Raw genomic sequence first — 266 nt, forward strand, 5'->3', positions numbered from 1 at the left:
GATGCCTGTAACCCCAGCACTCTTGGAGGCTGAGGCTAGAACACAAATTCAAGCCCAGCGCACTGGGGAATCAGAGGTCCTGAGGACCTGGCGGTGCTGGATAATCTGAGGGGAATCCAGTTCTGCCCGGGATTCACGCTCCGGAAGGGCAGATGGGGGCCATCCCACGCGCGTCGTGCGCGTCTCGAGAGCTGTCCCCGCATCTCACCCAGCAAGCACGAGAACCACGAACCCCCTGGGCCGGGACGCGGGGGCGGGGCCGGGAC

Source organism: Fukomys damarensis, unplaced genomic scaffold (genome assembly GCF_012274545.1).
Source record: "Fukomys damarensis isolate Sample0158 unplaced genomic scaffold, DMR_v1.0_HiC HiC_scaffold_19, whole genome shotgun sequence".
Taxonomy (NCBI): Eukaryota; Metazoa; Chordata; class Mammalia; order Rodentia; family Bathyergidae; genus Fukomys; species Fukomys damarensis.